The 16,616-nt window shown below is 43.6% G+C and overlaps 1 protein-coding gene across 28 annotated transcripts in view; it reads left to right on the top strand.

The window, feature by feature from the left end:
• Nucleotides 1-2,097: 2,097 nt before the first annotated feature.
• The window catches only part of adgrl3.1 (adhesion G protein-coupled receptor L3.1), a 1,080,538-nt gene continuing 1,066,019 nt past the window's right edge, over nucleotides 2,098-16,616 (top strand). For 9 of the 28 annotated variants that reach the window (XM_038804370.1, XM_038804380.1, XM_038804375.1 and 6 more), the window contains exon 1: nucleotides 2,101-2,867. The gene's annotated coding sequence lies outside the window, so the exon portion shown is untranslated. Of the gene's footprint in view, nucleotides 2,868-16,616 lie in introns of all 28 variants that reach the window. The other 19 variants (XM_038804368.1, XM_038804379.1, XM_038804371.1 and 16 more) reach the window with 4 other exon arrangements.

The following is a 16,616-nucleotide window of genomic DNA, read 5'->3' on the forward strand; positions in this document are numbered from 1 at the left end:
ACAGCCATCCGAAGTGGCTGCAACTCCAGTGCTCCGTCGGTCTCAATGCACGATTCGAGCGCCGGACCGACTGAACTTATAGACCCGTCACCCCCACCGGACTTGATTTTTTTACAGGGGGTGAATGTGGTGAATGTATAACCTATAAATCCACACTGTTTATTACTGTGTCCCTGTGGGCTCCATCTGTTAGCCGTTGCGCGGCTCTGCCCACAGGGGGAGATGAGGAGCATGTACAGGCAGGAAGTATAAAGTGCTGTGGTCTTATGAGTCCACCCTCAGTTCAGTTTAGTCGCAGGCAGGCTCAGTTGTAAGCCGATTAATGCCACAGTTTACTTCATTCGTGTCTGAATGAATTGATGGTCGCATCATTAAGTGCTTAGTGTAAGAATACATAATTGCCCTTTTTGATGGGAGTGAGGAATTATTTTGAATGGCTTGTTAAAATCACCTGAAGAAGGAGCCGTGCTCCGAAAGCTCGTGTTTGAAACAAACCTGTTGGACTTTAACCTGGTGTTGTAAGACTTCTTACTGTGCTCACCCCAGTCCAACGCCGGCATCTCCACATCATTGTTAAAATTGGACATTGAACGCCAAATGGCGCCAAAACTGATTAACGCGGAAACCGGTTGAAGTGAAAGCAATGAGGTGCATGGCCCCTTTAAAAGTGTAGCATGCTTTCTGATGTGGAGGAGATAGTTTTCCAGCAGAGGGCACATTCAGCCTCGTAGATGGATAGGAATCCCGACAGGTGAAAAATGCTCGGGAATATTTTTACCCTGCGAAGTGAAGATACAGGAAACTGACAAAGGCATGACCTGTACATTTTACCTCTTTTTATTGTTACTTTTAAATAAGTATGCCTCAAATGGCTTTTAATGGCTGCAGGCTTCTATGCGGCAGTGCCAGCAAGTTACACAATCCCAATGCAAATCCTCCTTCTCCAATGAATCCCCCATTGATCATTAGTTTAACAATCTGATGAGAGTTTAATTACACCAAGGCTGGAGCTCAGGCGAGCGGTATTGATATCGAAGACAAGTACATGTGACAGTTTGAACATTTGCTCCATGTTCCTCCGCATGCAGCCACCGACGGGTACAGCCCTCCTCATTCGGCTACGTCAACTAACACATAATGAAACCTCTCTTTTTATAATGGTGGCAAAAAAAAAGTTTCAGAGCTCCCTATTCATTTCATATGTCTTGTTCCTCCATTGTCGCTGAGTCTGAGTACAGGATAGCATTTCAGAAAAATGCATTTGCTGACTTAACCATTGAAAAGGGGAGCACTCGACCACCCGGCACCGGAAAAATCAGGCAGCTGGAATGGAGCAGGCAGCTACAATATTTGTGTCTCAGTGTTTTCTTTGCAATTTAAATATCTTCTGCCGAGCATTTTGGACGCTCAGCTAATCTTTTGTTGCAAAAATGGCGAAATATGGCACGTGTACCAATTTTGAGGAGAATTTGATTTTTCTGATAAAAGTTGTGGAAACTTGGGTGTCTTTCCTTCATCTTCCCCTCCCCCCAAAACTAAATGAGTGGAATTCCGAATTAGATCGTCATGTGGGGGGATTGCATTTCCATGGCAACGGCGACTGAACTGTCGACCTGTAATGGATGTTTGCAACCTTTTCGTGATTAATACAAAAATTGCAAATTCAATCGCCACTAGAGGTTCAGATGCACACATATGTAAGGATAAAAAATGTTTATATTTACCCCAAAGTGACATGATCTCCACGGCAACTAAAATGGAGTTGTCTGCTTTGGTTTAAAACATTGTTTCTCAAATGTATTTATCATTTGCGAGTTTATAAAAGAAGAGCAAAGAGCTTTAGATGCATTGAGTTAGAAGGGCTAGTTGGAAAGATTAGCAGGATGATAGATTGTATCAATGCTGGATTTTCAGTATTCGTTCCGTAATGCAACCTGCTCGCCTGATCCACTGCCAGGATTTGTACTCTCTCCCTCTTTATTTTTTTGAAAGCAGCACCAGAGCAAGGTTTAAATTGGTTTGTCATTTGGCGGAGCTCTGTTTATAAGGAAACATTTTGCTTGTTCTTCGCGTGCTTATAAATATATAAAGGGGGTGGGCGGGAAGAGGTGAAAAAGCGGGATAGAGTATTTGTGAAGGAAGATATGGGGAGAGAGAGAGAAAGGAGGGGTAAAGCGGGGAGAGCTTAGAGTAACAAGGGCATGTTCCCTCATTTTTGTGTGGCTGCATAGAGAGGAGGCTGTGGAATTGCGTCCAGAGATTCGCCGACTCTCTGGAACAGGAAGATAAATAAGGGCTGGCAAAAAAAAGAGATGAAAAAAAATAACTGAATACAAAAGAAAAGGAGACTGAGAGTGAACTGCGGCGCGGATTGCTCAGTGAAATGTGTGTGTGAGACAGTGAAAAGAGAGAGTGAGAGTGCGCGACCAGCTGCAAAGTCTTCTCTATCCGCCTAACCTTCTGAAGGAAAAGTGCCCGGGACGGAGAGGGAGGACGAGGTGGAGTTGCAACCCTCCCACCCCAGTCATGGAGTGAAGGAATGAGGACAGGGAGAGAGAGACTGGAGGAAAGCAGCCTGCATCTATCTCAATGGCAGCTTGCAAGGACATCTTCCTGCTGCACCTTCCACTCCTGAAGGAGACTTACTGCAGACAATAAACCACCGCCTTTTCTCAACTTGGACAATTCTCCTCGCGAGGGAAAGGAAATCGGGAGCGGGAATGACGCCGGGCTGTTATTTGGGGTTGCTTTGATGTTGCCTGTTGGGCGAATGGATGGGACTCTGTACGCTGCCGCCGGTTTCTGAATCCAGGTCCCTTATCCAACAGGGCTCGCTTCCCACAAGGAGAACTCCGCCTGGCTATGTGGTAAGCAGAAAGACATTTTCCACACACGCACCGTATATTGTGGAGCATCGCCATGCTTCCTATTCTCATACCGTTCCCACATCAACTCAATCGTTTCCTTTCCCAAAGGCTCCTTTGAGATTTTTATTATGCGATAACCGTTGTTTTTTGGAATCTTGATTAATTTTGTGCATTCTTTGAGAAATAAATGAATAAATAATTTCCACGATATTCTAGTAGCAATCGCTCGTATTTCTTTTTCGATTGATTTCTCCCCTGGATGGTGGATTGTGATCTCCATGTACAAACTGCAGAAATCACGTACCTTCACAATGCTAGGAATACTAATGCAAAACCATATGTTCGGTCTGCGAAAGTAGTTAGCCTTATTTACTGTATATTTTATTTTCAGTATTTATTTTGGGTGAGTGATGCCCCGCAGAAACACCCAGTCCCGGAATGTTGTTTTTTATTAAAGGAGTGACGCTCACTATTAATGATAAAAGGATTTTTTTAGCTGACAGCCCTGGGTTAGTGGAAATTTATTCAGTTGGATTATGGCACTCTCAGGAAAGGGATGGTTCGTGCTGGAATCAGCCACACAGTACGTGTGAGCCTGTGTGTTTTCCCTGTGTCCCATTTTATTCACCTAAACTGTTATTATGGTGATAGTGTTGAGTTGATCCTTGTGGAAGAATGCTGCAGCCGAGAATCCCCAGTACTGCGATCCAGATCACCATTCACTGCTGTTGGTAAAAATCTCAATTAATATATATTTTCGGATTAATGCTGGATTAAACTCCAGTACAGTATGTGTGCATTCTAGATTTCCAGTTGTTGAATCAGCTGTACACCCCACAATATAATCACGTTGAAATTTATGATCCTTTCGTCATGAATGAAGCATATATGTTCAAATGTGTGGGAGACTTTGTGTGGGAGTCCAACTGAGACACTTGTATTTGTTACCTTCTTTGACAACATTGTTAGCCCATGACAGTATAATGTTTTTTTTAAATAAGTAAAGCTCGTGGAGGTGGTTTGGGTAAGGTGTTTACTTGCTCAGCAATTTTAAGAGTATGTGTTATTCAGTAGAGGAACAGTATTGTCTTGGTAACTCTGCATTAACTTAAGCCTGTGAGAATAGCGAAGAGCCGGAGATTTTTTGATGTTCTGCTTGGCTGGGTAACCTGAATACTAAAAAGCATTCCATCAGCAGCTGACCCTGTTAGCAGTATTTCAATGGCACCCTGTTTTCTAAAGCAATTGCAAGGGTCTAAGGAAGGTAAAAAGGATCCTTGTGACTTGATCTGAATAGCTTTCACTACCAACAGGTTTTGAGTGGGGGTGAGAAGGTGTACCCCCACTTTGTAAAGAAAACTATCCACCATTACTGCAGCAGTAGCTGTCATTCTATCGATTATAACCAGTGGCAAATTTCACTTGTTTAAATTGAACTGTGTAAAGGATAGCTTATTTTGTTCAATAGAATGATCAAATGGGTGTGAGGAATAAGGTATTGTGCCATTTCTAACAAATTGTGCACTTGTATTAACATGAATTTCTCCTTTACGACTGAACTGCATCCATTTGGTCAGCACTGTAACTCCATCTATCCTTTAGGCGAGATACTGATTTGAAGAAGATGGAATGTCTGCATTGAGGTTTTTAAAATCTGTTTGGGGCAAACGTAACTTCAACCAGGCCTGGTGTACAATTCAGAAAATTAGTCTGCAGTTGTGTGGTGGGCCTGACAAATTGCTGTAATTGCAATTGAAAATCAATGGCTACATATTGGAGAACTCTTATTGTAGAAAAAACATTTATTTTAATGCACTACCATTTCAATGATAGAGTTTGTCAACTTGTGTTGCTTTCAGATCTGCTCAGTCAAGTAGTAGAAATGTGCAGTATTAATATTGGGAAATACTTCTTCTATCCCAAATATTCTTCTGTTAGAAACCCATTTTTGTCTTTCCTCTTCTAGGAATGGGAGTAGACAATTAAGCCTGTTCTGCATTCTAGGAATAATCCATGCAGTTAATGTGATTAAGGTTGCATTCTAAACTTTGGTATCCACCTGTACAAATTCTAGATTTTGTTAACAAATAATATACATACAGAAACATTGAGATCAAGCTAAACACAATTATATCATATAGGAAAAACATTACTCAAGAGAAAAAAGAATGTAATTATGGAGAAAGTGCACAACTGTGCGACTAGCTGAGTTGATCTTGCAGAACCAGTGTGGACTTAATGGATTGAATGGCCTCCTTCTCTGTAGTAACCATTCTGCAATTCTAAAATAACAACATGATTAACATTCTGTAAACCTACAGCATTTTTTAATTTGGCGAAACCAATATTTTGTTAGAAGTACATTTTTTAAAATGCGGTAGGCGATTTGTTTCAGAGCTTGAGAGTGAACGTTTATTCAAAGGGGCAAAGAACTGTAGTTTTTTTTTACACGAGGAAGTAAAATATGCTACAGAAGCTATGTTTTAAGTGGAGGGCCTTGTTATCTTTTTCTGCAGGTGCTCTTTAATGACTTTAGTTCAGGAGTTTTTGTTTTCAACATCTCGCTGAACCGATACCCAACCTGCATGAAAGTAGAGTTAAATCTGGATGTGATTATGGCTTTAGTGTGATTTCTTAATTTAATATTTGTTATGATGCTTCTCTGAAATTGTAGTATCCTGGGCAATCTGGTTTCGCACCTCAGTCTGTTGTTTTAGTGGCTATGTAACAATAATACTTTGGCAATTCTTGTATTTTTTGCGGTATTTTTGAAGTATGTACTGAGAATTTATTTTATGCCAGTCCAATTTAGACACCAGCCTAAAATTTGTTTGAACCATTCCCAGCCACCTTCTAAATTATAACTCAAATCAAATGTGGCATATTTGTGTTTAGCTGCATATGTGAGATGTTAGCAACCTGTAATGCAATTTTTCTTCCCACTCAATTTATCAGCCCATTTGATGCTGTGAGTGAGTTTGACCTTGTTTTCTTTCTCACCCTAATGCATTGATTGGTGTGATCTCTCCCTAATCTGCAATCCAGCAACACGTTAGTTATTGGGTAAGAATATTGTAAACCTGAGGGAACTGGACTGGAATTGAATTGCAGTATATAATTCAAAACTGGACTGTGGGGTTTGCTTTTTGTTCACAGCTTGAGGATTTTAAGTACTAAGCTGTCGATAATGGTTGTTCCTATGTTTTTTTTTTATTTTTGGGAGGAAATATAAGTGATGAATGGAAAGTTTCCCTTTTCAGCCATCCAGGGGATTAGATACTTTCCAACTCTCCAGAACTGAAAGAGAAGCAAATCACCAGCTTGTTTTTAATCTTATGTGTTTGTCCTTCTAGCTTCAATTGTTCCTTTTTTTTCTTGGCTTTCTGAATTTGTGTTGCAGAGCTGTTCTATTCTTAATCTAAATCCATGTCCTTTTTGCATTAATTTACTTGGTTTCAAATTGTTGGTGAGTGAATAGCTAATAAGTGAATTCCGAATGGCGACACTTTACTCTCCCTCCTGGTTTGAATATGGTGAACAGGCTGGATTTTGCTTTGCACCACTCATTAACCACACCTATCCCTGCCGGCTCCCTCGCCACTAATGATTCTCTTTTGAAATATTCGAAATGTAGCTTGATCCGACTCAAAATACCTTCCATTGGGCAGGACTTTGATGTCTCGCTTCTGACAGGACAGTATTTAGTTGCAATGCTTCAGCATTGGCCAGTGGTTGCAGAAATTAACATTTTAAGTTCACTTGTTCATATTTTGTAAAATAAGAATCAGTTGCCAAGTGCTGTAGCGTTGCAACCGGATACAGCCCGAGACAGTGCAGCTTCTTTTGACTAGTCATTCCAAATAGCTGCAGAATGCCTATTCCAAAAGGGGAACAAAAATCAACCTACTAAAAATCCCCAAACCCTAGTCTGTCGCAGAAGATATTCATTATTAGAATTTTTGAACGATGAGTTCAATAAAATTCAGTTGAGATCATTCCCAAATGATCTAATAACCATCTACATGAAATACTAGTGAATTATGGATTTATTGTGTTTTTGTGCAGTATCTGTGATATGTTACATAAGAACATTTAATCATTCTGTGCAGTTTTGATGGAAAGAATAATACTTATTGCTAATATTTGATAAAGATTTCTGATAATGGCTGAATCATTGTGATAGTGATTTGGATTGGAAGGAAGAGGTTACTGGATTTTGTTTCTGTGTCACTTGTATATGGATATATTTGAAGTGCTGCTATGTTGCAATTCCTTCTGCCAATTTGGATCTGATGGAACATTGTGTCCCGCAATTTGTCATAGCACCCCCGAGGAATGTGTCAACTTAAGGTCTTTTGCTAATCGATAAGTTTCAGATATAGCTTTAGTGAAATTGTTTTGTTTGCATATGAGCAATTGAGAATGAAATTAACATAAGTACTATTTGGTCGACAAGTTGACTCTGGCCAAGGCTTGGTCATGCTGGAAAACCAGCCCATGCTTGCAAAACCTAAGTGTCCACGAGTAGACATGATTCCTTAGATAAAAGCAAATTACTGCGGATGCTTGAACCCGGAACAAATACAGAAAATGCTGAAAACTCTCAGCAGGTCTGACAGCATCTGTGGAGAGAGAACAGCTAATGTTTTGGGTCTGGATGATTCATCATCGGAGCATGATTCCTTTATTGGGCAGCACTTGTTGAACAATCCTGAATGTGCTAATAGCTACACTGACAACCAATTTAAGATAATCAGTTCAGCTCGTATTATGATTCGTGTACCCTTGCTAGAAGCGATATACAATCATTCACAGGGACCTATTCTCTGAAAACAAAAGGAATCTGTTCAAGTCTTGCACCTTTTGTTTTCCCCATGGCAATGCCATGGCCAATCAGAGTAAATTTGCAAACTAAGCATAGTTTGCAAATCCTGAGCATAAATAGTTATTTGAAATTTAGCATTCTTGCATTTGTCCTGGTAAGTGCAAGACAAAAAGATTCAGGAACGTGTCTCTCTTTTGGGCGATATTCAGCTTCTTTATTCATATTCCATATTCCTTCATTCCTTTTTCTTTCATCCATCTTTGTGTTAGCCTTGGCTCAGTTGGTAGCACTCCTTCTTCATGAGTAAGAAGCTTGTGGGTTTAAGCACCACTTCAGAGACTTGAGCACAAAATCCAAGTTTACAGTCCAGACCGACAGCAAGGAAATTTTATGCTGTTGGAGGAACCTTCTTTTGGATGATGTGTCCAATTGAGGCCCCTCTGCCCTCAAAGCTAGATGTATTCTGCCACTATTCAAGAAGAGTGGTGGAGTTCACCCTTGTTTATCCCTCAATTAACATTTTTTAAAATATAAATTTAGAGTACCCAATTATTTTTTTTCCAATTAAGGGGCAATTTAGCGTGGCCAATCCACCTAACCTACACATCTTTGGGTTGTGGGGGTGAAACCCACGCAGACATGGGGAGAATGTGCAAACTCCACACGGCCTGCTCCGCCATTCAATCATGGCTGATATTTTTCTCATCCCCATTCTCCTGCCTTCTCCCCATAACACCTGATCCCCTTATTATTCAAGAACCTATCTATCTCTGTCTTAAAGACACTCGGTGATTTGGCCTCCGCAGCCTTCTGCAGCAAAGAGTTCCACAGATTCACCACCCTCTGGCTGAATAAATTCCTCCTCATCTCTTTTGAAGGATTGTCCTTTTTAGTACATAGAACATAGAACAGTACAGCACAGAACAGGCCCTTCGGCCCTCAATGTTGTGCCGAGCTATGATCACCCTACTCAAACCCACGTATCCACCCTATACCCGTAACCGAACAACCCCACCCCCCCCATAACCGTACTTTTATTAGGACACTACGGGCAATTTAGCATGGCCAATCCACCTAACCCGCACATCTTTGGACTGTGGGAGGAAACCGGAGCACACAGGGGGAGGACGTGCAGACTCCACACAGACAGTGACCCAGCCGGGAATCGAACCTGGGACCCTGGAGCTGTGAAGCATTTATGCTAACCACCATGCTACCCTGCTGCCCCAGCAATGAGATTGTGTCCCCTGGTTCTAGTCTTTCCTACAAGTGAGGTCTGACCAGAGCCTTATATTGCCTCAGAAGTACATTCTTGGTCTTGCATTCTTTCCCTCTTGACATGCCAGTATTGCATTTGCCTTCCTAACTGCTGACTGAACCTGCACATTAACCTTAAGACGTTTCCCAAGTCCCTTTGTGCTTCTGATTTCCTAAGCATTTCCCCATTTAGAAAATAGTCAATGCCTAAATTCCTCCTTCCAAAGTGCATAACCTCACACTTTTTCACATTGTATTTCATCTGCCACAATTCCAAAAATAAACCACGGCACGGTGACAGTGGTTAGCACTGCTGCCTCATAGCGCCAGGGACCGGGTCCAATTCCAGTCTTGGGTGACTGCGTGGTGTTTGTACATTCTCCCCGTGTCTCCGTGGTTTATTTCCCACAGTCCAAAGATTTACAGTTTAGGTGGATTGGTCATGCTAAATTACCCCTTGGTGTCTAAACGGGTGGGTGGGATTACTTGGTTCCAGGGATAGTGTGCTTAGGTAGGGTGCTCTTTCACAGGGTCGGTGCAGACTCGATAAGCCAAATGGTATCCTTCTGCACTGGAGGGATTCATCAATCTATGATACAAGGAACAGCATCAACTGCTGTACATGGTCTTTTCTGACCTTAGTAAAGCCTTTTGAGTCAGTCAACCATGAACTCTTATGGAGCATTCCTCCAAATTTGGGTACCCTCTGAAATTTGTCACCATCCTCCGCTTACACCACGATGACATGCAAGCTTTGATCCTCACCAAATGAAAATGAAATGAAAATCGCTTATTGTCACGAGTAGGCTTCAATGAAGTTACTGTGAAAAGCCCCTAGTCGCCACATAACGGCGCCTGTCCGGGGAGGCTGGTACGGGAATCGAACCGTGCTGCTGGCCTGCTTGGTCTGCTTTAAAAGCCAGCGATTTAGCCTGGTGAGCTAAACCAGCCCCTACCAGCCACTACACACACTATCTTCATGAAGACTGTGGGGTGGTGGTGCTGGTCAACAAGAAAGTGGCCACCGAGGTTGGCAGTATTATAGTTGACCTGTGATGGGGAGTATGGAGGGGATGCATGTTTCCTGGTGAACGTTAATGCCCCCTATTGGGATGACAGGATTTTATGAGGTAGGTGTTGGGGAAGATCCCGAACTGGACATGCACTGGCTGAATTTTGGTGGGGGGGGGGGGGGGAGCAATTTTAATGCGAATTTGGGTAGGGGATGGATCATTTGTGTCACAGGTCGTTGAAGGTATTGGCGGGTGGCAAGGGAACTGGGGGGGTTTCATGGTCCGTATAGAGGGGTTAGACCAGTGAAGGCTTGGGAGGCCAAGGGCAAAATCATTTTTCTACTTCCTGCATGTGTACTTCCGGATTGATTTTTTTTCCGTGATGGACAAGGCGCTGTTGACAAGGCTACAAGGGGTAGCCGATTTGGAATATTTGGCGATCGTGGTCACGTGATGCACTGGGTGGACTTACAGGTGGTTCAGGGAGAGGCCCAGCAGCTGCAGTGGAGGTTGGATGTAGTCTTGTTGGCAGATGACGGCATACGTGTGAGGGTGGGGGCAGCCATCCATTGGTATGTGGAGTGGAATGACACTGGGGAGGCACTTAAGGCGGTAGCCTGGGACAAATTTATCTCGAGTCGGGTACCTAAGGAGAGGGTGCGATGAGAGGAGAGAGAATGAGGCTGGTGAATGAAATTTTGAGGATGGATCGGAGTTATTTGGTTGCACCACAGGAGAGGCCGAGGCTCCAGATGGAGTTTGGCTTGGTCTCCACAGGGAAGGCGGTAAGGTAATTGCAGAGGAGCAGTGTAAGAGTACGGGGGGGAAAAGTGAGTAGGATGTTGGCGCACCAACTGAGGAAGCAGGCAACTATGATTGGTACGATGAGGGAGGCAAGGTGGTGTCAGTCCCAGAAGAGGTGAATGTGGTTTTGAGGCCTTCTACAGAAGGTTGTATGAATCGGAGCCCCCACCTGGCGAGGAAGACATGAGGCATTTCTTTGATTGGTTGTAATTCCCAAGGGCAGAGGAATTAGGTGCCCCGATTGGGCTGAGGGAGGTAATGGACTACATAGGCTCGATGCAGACAGGGAAGGTCCCAGGTCGGATGGGTGCCCGGCCGAGTTTTACAAGAAGTTTTGTGTGGAGCTTGGGTTCCTGCTGGTGGCGATGTATAATGAAGGGAGGGGGAGCTCCCACCACCACATTGTTCCAGGCACCCATTTTGCTGAACTTAAGGACCCGGAACAGTGTGGATGTGAAGTTGGTAGCAAAGGTGTTAGCTTCGCCCAGGGGTGATTCGGGAGGACCAGGCGGGGTTTGTAAAGAGGCGACAACTGTCGGCAAATGTGCGCAGGTTGCTCAATGTCATTATGATGCCCTCAGAGGGGCAGGAGGTAGAAGGAGTGGTGGCGATGGATGCGAGAAGGTTTTTGATCGGGTGGAGTGGGCATATTTGTTGGCGGTGCTGGGTTGGTTCAGGTTAGGCAGGGTTACGCGAATTGAGTTTGGTTGCTGTATAGGGCACCGGTAGCTAGTGCCAGGATGAATAGGACAAATTTGGGTTACTTTGTGCTGCATGGGGGGGACGAGGCAAGGGTGCCAACACCCCCTGTTGCTTTTTGCTTTGGCGATAGAGCCGTTGGCAATGGCACTTAGGGTGTCAAGGGGAGGAGAGGGATTGAGCGAGGTGGGGTCGCATTGTCCCGTTGTATGCGGATGATCTTCAGTTGTACATTTTGGACCCGGTGGGCAACTTCGATAGGATCATGGAGATCCTGAGGGAATTTTGCTGTTTTTCGGGGCTTAAATTGGACATGGGGGATAAGCGAGGTGTTCTCGATTTAATGCTAGGAGGCAAAAGAGCAGTCATGGGGAGTTGCCGTTCTGGGTAATAGGGGTGGGATTCTCGGGATTTGGGCGGCGTGGAGCTGGGCACAGCTGAATTAATTGAATTTGGCACAACTGGTGGAGGAAATGAAGGGTGGCAGGTGAGGGCCGGGACATGGAAGGATGCTCTGTGGATGGTGAACACGTCTTCGTCATGCATGAGGTTATGCCCAGTTTAATGTGGTGCATCGGCCCCACATGATGGTTGCGAGGGTGAGCTGGTTCTTTGCAGGGATGGAGGATAGTGCAGGGGGGTGGTGCAAATCACATCCACATCTGTGCATATCCAAAGCTGAGGGGATTCTGGCAGGGGTTCTCGAATGTCATGTTCGAGATTCTGGGGTAAGGGTGGCCCTGGGTCTGGAGGTGGTGATACAAGTGCCGAATAGCTGGGAGTCATGGTGGGGAGAGAGGCCAATGTATTGGCTTTTGCCACCCTGATATGGATCTAGACAGATTTTGTTGAGCTGGCGGAACACGGAGTCACCAAAAACGGAGATGTGGCGAGCGACCTGGCAGCATTCCTGCACTTGGGAAAGGTCATGTTGGCCTTACGGGGGGCGGAGCACAAGTTCACCCGGAGGTAGAAGTCGTTTATCAATTTCAGCGGTGGGAGGAGGATCTAAGTGGTTTGTTTTCATTGTTTGGTTGGGGGGGGGGGGGGGGGGGGGGGGGGGGGGGGGGGGGGCGGGAAATCTAAGGGGGCAGGGAGCATTGTGGGCTTGGTAACGGGGGTTGTTGTGGGCCTGTGTTCTTTGTTCCGGTGGATTTTTTGTTTTCTGATATTTCTTGTATATATGCAAAATGCCTTTAATAAAAAGATTTTTATGGATTTTGTGGCCCTGCCCACCATGGGACCTTCTGGTCCTGCTGAAAGTCAGTGTACCTTTGGCTGCTCTGCCCCATCCCATGCAGCAGGCCCTGCCATGAAAGGTCAAAAAATCCTGGCCTGTGTCATTACACCAACTCCATTGTCCATTTCCTCGCTGCAGTACTGTACTTCACTGGTGTGGAGATAATCTACAGAATAGACTGGAAACGGTTCAACCTACCCTACTTTCAATCCAAAACCAAAACTTCTCCAACATTGGTCACTGAGCTTCAGCTTGTAGATACTGTTTGTGTGAATGCTCACTCAGAAACTGAGCTCCAAGTTAGTGTCAGCTCCTTCGCTGAATCATATGAAAAATGGACCTTTCACTAAACACCTGGAAAGTTAAGGCCCTCTTCAAACCAGCTCCCACAGCACAATAGCCGCCCGGTTGATTTTAGTTCAAGGGCAAGACCCTGGAAAGTGATGATCTTTTTCCATATCTTGGGAGCCTCCTCTCAATAAAAGGAAGATGTGGACGATGAAATTCATCATCTCCTCCATTATGCCAGCCTCTTTAGCAATTGAGGAAGAGTACTTGAGGACTTGGATCTTAAACTTGACTGTGTGTTGTGTGTGTGTGTATGTGTGTGTACGTGTGTATGTGTGCATCTTTAAAGCACTGGAGAGGTTCCACCACCAAGGTCCACCTGCCTAACCCTTCAAGAACCATTTAATGCATTTGAACCAAAGTCATCCTTGACCTCTAAGGACTGCCTAAGAGAAGAGAGATATAAAATACTTTGTTTTCAGCTATGCAATTTAAACTTTGACATTTTTTCCTCAGCTGCTGGACCAACTCCAGGATTTGTTGCAGAGATGAATCTTTTTCGATGTTTGAAATTTAGGAATAAATGGAGGTCGAGTGTCTATAATTGTGGCATGTTTTCGAAGCCGAGATGGGTCATGAACATTTGAAACAAGCAGTGTCAGTGTACTGCTTGAAGTCTTTCCATCATTTATTTCAGTAATAATTTTGGCTTTGGTTTGATTTTTGGCTAGAAACTTTCATTTACTGGATAATTTGATTGTGGCTAAACGTACCTCATATTAACACCGTTGCCTTATGAGAGCATTGGCAGCTCATCATTGGGCCTTGATACCTGGAGCAATGTATGTATTTTTTCACCTGTTCCTGTTTGTAGTTCATGGAAATGGGCAATGGAAATTTGTTACAGCTCTTTGCCTCATCAAAATGGCTGGATCGTTGTTTACTTTGATAAATACTGCAAAACCTTCCAAAAGGTGAGCAGGCTTCTTATTTATTTCCAATGCACATGCAACTTGAAGAGCTCAAATTATAACCCTTCAAGGAATTTAAAATTGAACCGCCTACCATATTGCTGTAAATGTCAATTTTGTTATTGGTTTGATGCATTTCTTATGAACAAGTGTTAGGGGTCTGGCAAGAAGAATTTGTGTTATAATGCACAGTGCATTAGTGTATAGCTTTTAAAGGTAAACTTGGGTGTCATTATGTGTTTCTAAACATTGTAATATGAGTAAAATTGTTACCTTAGTGTACAATTTGCCTTTTTCTTATCTTGATTCGGTGTTCTTCAAAACTTTTTTTCTGGGGACCCATTTTTGCCAACCTTCGGGACCCAACCCGGCCGACATTCGGGGTAAGCCCGCCCGACCTTCGTGACCCACGCCGGCTGACCTTCGCGACCCATGCCAGCCGATCTGAGTGACCCACCATTTTCTCTTACCTTGTTTGCTGGTGATAAAAATGGAGGAAATGGTTTTGGGTCCCTTTGGCCCTCGTACACGCACCTCCAATGGAACCTGTTGGATGAAGGTGAAGCCTTCCGGTTTCGGAAAGTATGGCGTCTCCATCTGTCCAAAGTTCTGCATTTTTTTCCATAAAATTTTATTAAATAAAAACCCCCAGAACTTGTAAAAAAAATAAAATGAAGAAAAAATTAAATGAATCAAGTAAATGAATAAAATGAATAACGCCCCCATAACTTGTAAAAAAAAATTAAATTAATAAAACCCCACCCCCGAACTTGTGAAACAAAAAAAGATGCGACCGTTTAAAAAAAAAACGGCCGCACTGCGCATGCGCGCCCGATGCGCGCCGATGATCGTGCGCATGCACAATGCGGCCGAATTTGTTTTACATGTTCACGGCCATTTTAAAGGCCGCTTGCAGCTGGGCGTTATTACAAGCTGGCTGCTGCGCGGGGAATTGCGCGATTGGGAGCGCCGCGAAGGACGGCTCCGCGACCCTCCCGACACCTGCCCGTGACCCACCCGGACCTGGTCGCGCCCCCGAGTTTGAAGAACACTGTCTTAATTCTCCAGTTGACTTTAATTTTTTGTCGTCTAAATTCACACTTCAGCTGGGTCACACTTTTGTTTTTCTTTCATGAGTTGAATGCACTCAGTAACTCTGTCCCCTTGATCGTCTAGATGCGCATTTTCGAATTAATCTAGATCTGAAGTGTGAGTCACTATTTGTTCGCTATGTTTGATTTTGGAGAATTGTCTTGCTGCAGATTGAAGCTTTTTCATTGTCTTCCTGCCCCACATGACACCTGGATTCATCTCGGCTAAAATTGCACGCACTAACTTGGGAATGGGGGAGGCAGCTGTAAAGGTGGTAATATATCCTCGCGTAACTTCCTTTTTATACTTTTATTTACATAGATTGCGCACCTGCAATTCAAAAATCCAAAAACGGTGTATAAGGAATTGAATGCATGTTTGAAAGGGAAATATTTTCAGGGGAAAGAGCAGAGAAATTGATTAATTAAGTTAAATATTCAGCACGGGCACATGGCCTCCTATGTTATAAAATTCAATGGCGATATAAGGGACAAGCCCACTTTCACTGCTGTTGATAGAAACAAATGTACAGGAAACAGTAAATCAATGTGGAACCCCTTGCAATTGATATTGGCCATTGCCATACTTATATTTAACGGTCTCTATTTCCTTCAAAAATATTAGTGCAATTAGCATCATAAATGAAAGTAATTGACAGATTTTGGTGTGAAACGTATCCGAGGAAATGGTTAAAGACTAAATTAGCTGTATGTTTCTGTCGAGTCAATTGAGATTTTGCTTCTTCTCGTCTCACTGGGCTGCCACCGTTGGCCTTCTGTGCTTGTTGGGTTGGCTTCTTTTGTGTATTTCAGGTACAAACTACATTTATACTTTTGAAAGTTGGAAAAATAATTAAACATTCAAAACATCTTTCATTTTTTGGGGACTGCAGAAGGAAGGAGGAATCCATTTGAGCATAAAGCGCTTTATTTTCTTTAAACCAGGGGGACTTTTAAGTGCAATAGAGTTTCCAAGAATTATCTAAATGGGGGTACTTCAGCATAATATAAGAATATAAGAACATAAGAACTAGGAGCAGGAGTAGGCCATCTGGCCCCTCGAGCCTGCTCCGCCATTCAATGACATCATGGCTGATCTTTTGTGGACTCAGCTCCACTTCCCGGCCCGAACACCATAACCCTTAATCCCTTTATTCTTCAAAAAACTATCTATCTTTACCTTAAAAACATGTAATGAAGGAGCCTCAACTGCTTCACTGGGCAAGGAATTTCATAGATTCACAACCCTTTGGGTGAAGAAGTTCCTCCTAAACTCAATCCTAAATCTACTTCCCCTTATTTTGAGGCTATGTCCCCTGGTTCTGCTTTCACCCGCCAGTGGAAACAACCTGCCCGCATCTATCCTATCTATTCCCTTCATAATTTTAAATGTTTCTATAAGATCCCCCCTCATCCTTCTAAATTCCAACGAGTACAGTCCCAGTCTACTCAACCTCTCCTCCTAATCCAACCCCTTCAGATCTGGGATTAACCTAGTGAATCTCCTCTGCACACCCTCCAGTGCCAGTACGTCCTTTCTCAAGTAAGGAGACCAAAACTG

Source organism: Scyliorhinus canicula, chromosome 8 (genome assembly GCF_902713615.1).
Source record: "Scyliorhinus canicula chromosome 8, sScyCan1.1, whole genome shotgun sequence".
In the NCBI taxonomy this organism is placed as follows: Eukaryota; Metazoa; Chordata; class Chondrichthyes; order Carcharhiniformes; family Scyliorhinidae; genus Scyliorhinus; species Scyliorhinus canicula.